The sequence below is a fragment of the Sinocyclocheilus anshuiensis genome, unplaced genomic scaffold (assembly GCF_001515605.1).
Source record: "Sinocyclocheilus anshuiensis isolate Anshui unplaced genomic scaffold, SAMN03320099.WGS_v1.1 scaffold918, whole genome shotgun sequence".
Taxonomy (NCBI): domain Eukaryota; kingdom Metazoa; phylum Chordata; class Actinopteri; order Cypriniformes; family Cyprinidae; genus Sinocyclocheilus; species Sinocyclocheilus anshuiensis.
The window spans coordinates 1,572,864-1,580,557 of record NW_015540946.1 but is presented as its reverse complement, the minus strand read 5'-3'; positions in this window follow the sequence as shown (position 1 = coordinate 1,580,557).

Below are 7,694 nucleotides of genomic sequence, written 5' to 3'. Positions count from 1 at the left end.
GATCTGCAGATGTTTAAAGTCGTGTAGTGTGAACTTAGCATAAGGGGATAGAAAATAAAGTTTGTACAGTATAAAAATCATTACTCTTATGGAATGTCTCCATAAAACATGGAAACCAGTGTGTCTGTGTGTGTGTCTGTGTGTACAGGTTTGGTTTATGAGGACACAAATGTGTATAATAACATAGGAATTGCAATGTGTACTCATAAATCAAATATTATAAAAAACCTACTAAACTGTGCTTTTTGAAAATCTAAAAATGCAGAAAATTGTCTGTGATGGGTAGGTTTAGGGGCAAGGTTAGGTAAGAGGATAGAAAATACAGTTTGTACAGTATAGGTTAGGGTTAGGGTTAGAAACCATTAAAACCATTACACCTATGAAGAGTCCCTGTAAATCATATATACCAACATGTGTGTGTGTGTGATTGCTCTCCTCTTAAAGTAACTAAACTATGTATAAGCTTACATAAGTGTCTTAATTCATGTCAGCTAATGGTTAAGGTCTGTGAAAATGCACACTTTTGTTTAATTCATTTTTGCAGAAAGCACAGATTGATTTTCAATCAATCAATCAATTGATAGTAATACATACATACATAAAAACATATTTTCTGAACACTTACTGCTGTATCTTGCTAAACCATGAGAGATGGATCATCTATAGAGTCAACATCTCAAACAAGCTCAGCTGCTAACAAAGTCCCTGTCTTTGTCTGACTGACAACACAAATCATAAAGCTATAAAACCATTCACTATATGAAAGTGGTTGTATTTTTTTGAAGTAGTGTTGGCTGAACATTAACACCCTGTAAATCAATTTGTCAAGGGAATGCTAAGGACAGAGACTTTCCAGTCCTGTTGAGTTTCCAGTCTGGCAACATGGAAATACTGAGTGACTCCTGCCATTAGTGTGAATACTGCCATTACTGCATCTAGAGAGAGTGTGTGTGTGCAAATACAGGTTACACAAGCTGTTATAGATCCTCGATCTTCTAGACAAAGTAATCATACACAGTAAATAATGAATACTTTGGATTTGACCCCCTAAAAAAGTCTGTCACTTTTGTCACTTTGCATTGGCTTAAGTTTGAGCCGACTGTCTTTACCAGGTCATGTGAACATCCGTTATGTAACAATTAGTGTTATTCTGTAGCTTCTTTTTCCACTGGACTGCTGCGTCAGAGGAAGCATGGACTAATTATTTTATTACTCTGAACAAACAAAAGTCACTCTGGAAGATTTAATAACTTTGATGAATGTTAATTCCTCTCTCTTGCTCTTTCCATGTATTGTCATCACTTTAGTCTCTGTGTCCCATCTCCACTCACACAGACAATCACATCTGTATCTCTAGGAAATAATGCTCTTGGAGACACTATAAATATACAGAAATATATGTATTATTTTAATATAAAAAAATAATAAAGAGGGACAGGGGTAGACATAAAGAGTATAACTCGTAAAATATCCATTTATAATATCTGTAAAGCTGATTTGATATGGGCACCTGAATCACTCAAATTTAATCAGATCACAAACACATTGGACATGTCAGATCATTATTAAATGTCACACGCTTCATTATACATGTCAGAAACATCATGTCAGGTACTTTCAGATGGACATTTCACCATGTTTTTGTTGTGCATTAACTCTATTTTAACCTGAAATACAAAAGGATGAATGCAGCTGTCAAACTCATGTTAATCCAGGTCCTGAGGCTGACACATTGTCCTCTTTTCCACCTTCTCTAGCTGTATCTGCTACTTTAGATCTCCAGCTGCTGTCTAAACACAGAGAAGTGAAGAGAAGCATCAGATCCGTTCAAAGGGTTTTGAAACACTTGATCTGTCACATACAGATATGAGTATTGTGCACAATTACATCTTTCTTCACATGTTTGACCATTTACTAACTGCAGATGTCTTTCTTCTGCCTAGGAGGACCACTATCTGTGGCACAGCAGAAGAGGGCATAAACATATATGTGTGCAAATACTATATAAATACTATAAAAGCAATAGAAGTCAATTAAAAGTCTCCATCATGAAAGAAAAGCAAACATTTGTGTTCACAGAAAGATGAAGAATCAGAGTGTAATATCTCCCTGTGGTGGTCCCTGTTTGCCAGAGATCCAATTCTCTCAAACACATACATTCCTTGAGGGCTTGAGGGCTTACGACGAAAATCAGAATTCATAGGTCATCCAATTTTTAAAAAAATGTTGAAATGCTGCATGTCCCTCTGCAGCAGTTCCTTCAGATAAGTGATAGCGTCTTGATCACTCTGTAACAAACTTATAAAAAGGTCACACTCTCATGCTTTTGCTATGCAGTTGCTAAGATGTTCTTTTAGGGGCCATTCACACAGAAAGACTTTTCAAAATGTGTGACACAGCGCCAAGGAATCTAAAAGAACGGAAGGTCACAAGACACATTTTTAAAAGTTGAACTTTAAAAACATGATGCTCTTTCTAAACGCTAAGAATCAGATAGACGCGACTCAAGAGTCCTCAGTCCAATTCATGTAACATAGAAAACCATTTAAAGCAGCTTAGAATGCAAAAAATGTTCTGTGTGAACCGACCCCTACCATGTTTCTGTGTAGGCGCTAGGGTGTTAAAAGGATAGTTCACCCAAAAATGAAAATTCTGTCACCATTTACTCACCCTCAGGTTGTTCCACACCTGTATGAGCTTCTTTATTCTGTTGAATACAAAAGAAAATATTTAGAAAAATGTTGATAACCAAACAGTTGACGGTAGCCATTGACTGCCATAGTATGGAAAAAAATACTATGGAAGTGAATGGCTACCGTCAACTCTTTGCTTACCAACTTTATTCAAAATATCGAATGCTTTTTGGGTGAACTATCCCTTTAATTCCAAGGGATTTTAGCATGTGTTGCCATTCACTGATCGCTTAGAAAGTAACATTATACCTCTCGTAGCACAAACGTGAGCAAGGCGAGTTGTGCACCAAAGTGAAATATGTAGCTTATTTGCATCCCTGTATTTCTATGAGTACTAGTAGTAGATGTCTTTGCAAGTGTCACTATATATTTATAGAGAGAGTAGGCTATATACTAAGGGGCCATTCACACAGAACATGTTTTTTACATTCCACTGCTCTGCTATTCCATTGTTTTCTTGTATACGGATGCATGTATTGCAACGTTGCACTTGCATCTTTTGCAGCATCTCACGCATGACACAGCTTTCTAAAAACACAACGCTCTAGTTAAAAGAAGCTCAAATTTAAAAAGATGCTTTTCTAGACTTTTTTTAAATTCCATTGACTAGCTTCTTGCCTTTCAAATGCAAAAACTTGTTCTGTATAAATGGTCCCTAAGACCTGATCTAGATCCAGTGAATACAGTAGATGTACATTACTTTCTATGTATTTGCAATCTATTGCAATCAGGAGCAGAAGAAAGAGTAAAAGAAAAAAGAAAATAAAACAGCTCCTAAATTCCAACGTGTCCAATGAGTGCCAAAGAAATTAGCTGTCACATTGCATGCCAAGAAAAATGAATGGGGGTGGGGGTCACTTCTGGAGAACACTCTGAAGCAAAGAAAAAAAAATTTTTTTTCTGTTCTGAAATCTCCATCAAATCCTGTCAAAGCATCACGGCACGGAGCCATGAAGATTAAATACAGACCTGGGTCTTCTTTTACAGTCCACTACAGTGTGAATCTCCATACAGAGACATCCTTCAAAATAGGACAATTTGGAAACAGGGAGCAAAAGGAAAACATGATGCTGGCTACTTATAAAAGAGTGACTTGGCAGAGCTGGATTCACCACAGCCAAGCTGAACAGAATTCAGCACATGCTTCTCTATCAACTAGATTTCTTTTATGCCTCATTTCTGCTTTCTCATATCCATACATGGCCACGAATGCTTGCTCTGCGTGTGTGGAGGAGAGGGACAGTAAAAGGTAATGATGTTATACTCCCTACATGCTCAGATCATTCTTCATCTGCTATTGTTTTCAGTTACACAAACGCATGTATCCTATTGCACACACACTAGTTTCACTCATTCCCAGAGGCTATGATTGTAAATAGTGTTACTCCCCTACCCTGATCACCACAGTACAGCAAAGTTGAAATACGACAGTGTGTCACACACACACACATGCCTGATTGATTAGATTGTCATCTGGTCTCTGAGACACCCTGAAACCATCCAAAATCTCTCAATCACACATTCACACTCATCCTTTCATGATTCTAGCCGTACAGAAGATCACCTCACCATCCGTAGAGAGGAAGTCTCTATAGCAACTCCTCATCCGTCCTCTCGCTCCATGTCTTCAGGGACAAGATGTCAGGAAAGGGTGTGACAGTGCAATTTTTAATTTACAAAACTCACACTTTGAGATTTTCTGCTTAAAAACATCCCGCCACTATAGGCTATGCAATGCCTACCTGCCTCCCAAACCGATATTTCAAAGACAATGGGGAAATATGATAATTCAAATGTCTCTTTGATTATTAATTTCGAATTTATCATTAAAATGCAGCAAGATTCTAGTTTTAAAATGTATTTGTCACATTGTAAGACTATCTAAAACAATATACTTTCATCCAAATTGATATGTTGATAATCACATTAGAATGATTTCTGAAAGATCATGTGACACTGAAGACTGGGGTAATGACTGCTGAAATTCAGTTTTGCCATCACAGGAATAAATATAGAATAAGTAAACTATATGTATAAATTGAAAACAGGTATTTTAAATAGCAATAACATTTCATAATATTGCTTGTTTGTGAAATATTACTTGTTTTACACAATATTACAGTATTACTTGTTAATATTACTTGAAACACTTTTCAAAAACATCAATAAAAAAAAAAAAATGTTGTACCAAGCCCAAACTTTTAAACGGTAATGTACAGTATTTCTAAATGATCAACATACCAAATTGATTGAAAAGCTGAATTGAAAATATACATGAATTTTAGTGCTGACCAACGATTAATCGCAATTAATTGCATCAAAAATAAAAGTTTTTGTTTACATAATATATGTGTGTGTACTGTGTATATTTACTATGTATTTATAAATACACACATACAGTATGTATTTTGAAAATATTTACGTTTTTACATGTATATAATTATATTCATATAATTTATTATATATAAATATATTTAATACATAAACAATATATTTTATATTATTTATTTATATATATATACATAATAAATATACACAGTACACACACATATATTATGTAAACAAAAACTTATTTTTGGATGCGATTCATCATTGCCCTAATTAAAATAATTATATTTACTTATTATGTATATAATTATAAAATTAGTTTTTGCCTAACTAATTAATTTTTGTCTCCCTTTTGCATTAATGTCTGAAGCTGAGATGGATTCCACAAGTTTTAAAATATACATTTTTACATAAAATCCTGTTAGAAGAAATGTCCAAGCCCATGTTATTTTTTGACTACATTTACACCAAAACAATTTTTTTGTTTACCTTTTCGGCAGACACCTTTCTTTCCAAGCGACCAACAAGAAAGTGCATGTACTGCATTATCTCAGCAGGTAGTAAATGACACAAATCAAGTACTGAGAGAAAAGTACGAACTGTGAATAAGATTTAGTGCTTTTTGCAGTACAGGGAACATGTTATGTGTAGTTAGGTATGAAAATTCTGTGTTATGCTGAGCTCTAGACCTCTTACAGAGCCACAGATGATTTGTGAGCACTGCTATAATTAAATGTCAGAGTGTTAAGAGGAAAAATGACGCTGCATGTTGGAACAAGTTTCACAGAACTGATCATGACAAAGTACCTTAGTAAATCAAAGAGAGGGTGACATCCAGCTTTAAGAAATTACTGATAATGTATGTGTCAGACAAAAATTACCCACTCCAGGAGAGCTCAGGCACACTGATGCTATACGACACACAAAGAACCAAGATGCCCTCTGCTGGTTAAAAAAAATCCAGCTAGACACATACACCATACTGTCATCACAAAAGTAGGGCAGAGGAAAAAATGTATTCATCATTTATCAAATTTCAATATGATCAAATTTGATAGCAGAACGGAACAGAAAATTAATAATAGTACTCAAGCACTCAGACAGGAATGACAGAGGTACAAAACATCAGTTTATTCCATTTATTATAAGAATTAAATTCAAAGAGGCAGATGTAAACGTGACAAATAAACATAAATGTGCATATTCAACTACAAAAGACAGGCAGACAATGATTAACAATCAGAATTATTAACAGGCACATTTTGGTAATAATGTTTGTGTTGTTGACTGTTTTTGGTAAGAGGCGTTGCCAGAAAATAATAGGCATATAAATATGTGGCAAAAAAAGTAATTTGACTGCTCCAAAATTATTTTTGTGGGGAAAAGTGAAATACCTGAAAGCTATTACCGTTTCAGAAATACCATATAGACACATGACAGAGTAATAATTCAAAAATACAAACAGATTCATTTAAAAAGACAGCATTAATTTCATTTTTAGAACTGGATTTTCATAATCATATTCCCCAGCCTATATATACACACACATGCATCACCATAAATACACATAAATATACATACATGCACAACTAAAGCCACATTTTAAGGCATCAAATACATTTGAATATCTTATGACGGACAAAAATAATTATTTTAAACTAAACTAAATTGCTTTTTAAAATAATGTCTGATACATAAACATCACAGTTGTGGACAACATAAAGCAAGAACAGGAGTTCATTTTCTGCAATGTTATGCACAGATGCATGAACATCAATGGCCTAAAGAGTTTGAAACTCACGGGAGTGCATTAAATACCAGTGTATAAAAACTTGCATAATCCACCGTTGTCATGAATAACATTGTAGTTTATAAATACAAGCATTTTGTACTGTTCATGAACTCATGTAAACACTTTGTTTCTCTCACCAAACACAACATCAGGCTGTTAAACTGTTTGCTTGTCTGCTATTAACGGAGTCAATATAAAACCGCTTCATTCCTCATAGCTTTTGGACAACTTAATATTAAACACTACAAATTGTGACACCACATACATAAACACTACATGACGCAAGCTTGATTTAGCTCTTCAACAAACAACCAATGAGGCAGAGCGAAAACTAATGGATTATATTTATAGAGCGGATATAGTCAGCACACCCTGTGATAATTACTAGGCCTAAGTGTCTTTTTTTGTTTGAAATAGGGAGACACGGTTTATGATAAACAGTCATAGCCAAAACATAAACAGAAAAATATATATGCATTACTAGTTGACTGGCAGGCCATAGACATGATTTAAATATTCCATCAAGCTGAAGGCAGATTATGAATAAAGGTCCAGTGTTTATTTAAAAAAGAAAAAAAAATAGAGAGAAGAAAAAACACATATGCAGACCAGCAGGGGTCACTGTAACTGTAGTTAGCCGTTTTGTCAAATTTAGTTATTAAGTCATCCAGCTCAGACCCTGTTTCCTGGCCTCTTTATCGGAGAGAGAAAGCAAGGACAGCGACAGACACATGCTTAATTTGGGTCTGGAAAATTGGCTACAAAGTTTCATTCATTTAGTCAAGAAGGTAAACTGTGGGATCCCTGGATTTAAAATGAAAAATGAAACCCCATGGCCTTTCATTTGCTTTGAACTTTATCACTCTCTTTACACCACATAA